Genomic DNA, 660 nt, shown 5'->3' on the forward strand with positions numbered 1-660 from the left:
TCGGGTCAGCAGCAGAGAAATTTTGAATTAATTTGTCCAAAACAAAAGGTCTGTCTAAAGAACATATACAGCATATATATTCAACTCTATCAGAGTGCTATTATAAAATGATGTATCAGATGGCAATACCCTGTAATTTCATATATGCCATGCATGGAACTATATGACTAATATATTTGTGAACCACATCATTTATATGGAATAAAAGTTCAAAGTACATTGAAGTGTAACACAGTATTAGTTTCTAAAACACCATGGTATTACCAGTGTTTTGGGGCATAAAGACACATCACTACAGATGTCAAAAAAATATATAGAATTACAAAATGTCAATAAATACTCACCAAACCCCGTTTTCAGTTTGCTGATGCCTGTCCACTAGAGATCACCACACAACTGGAGCAACATCTCCCCCGAGTGGTGATAATGAAACCTTCAAGAAAACCTAACCGACTCCATCTGTCACTGTTTCAGTCACACTTTATTCACCATTTATAAAAGGAAAGAGATATCCTATAAATGAACAAGCTTGCATAATATTAAGAATTCCTGAACAGAAGTTCATGTGCAAGTTAAAACATCCTTTAGAAACACAACGTCAAAAAGAAGAAGAGCCACCGCTAAATCTGAATATTATATATATATATATATATATATATA

This window comes from Sinocyclocheilus grahami, unplaced genomic scaffold (assembly GCF_001515645.1).
Source record: "Sinocyclocheilus grahami isolate Dianchi unplaced genomic scaffold, SAMN03320097.WGS_v1.1 scaffold7842.1, whole genome shotgun sequence".
Lineage (NCBI taxonomy): Eukaryota > Metazoa > Chordata > Actinopteri > Cypriniformes > Cyprinidae > Sinocyclocheilus > Sinocyclocheilus grahami.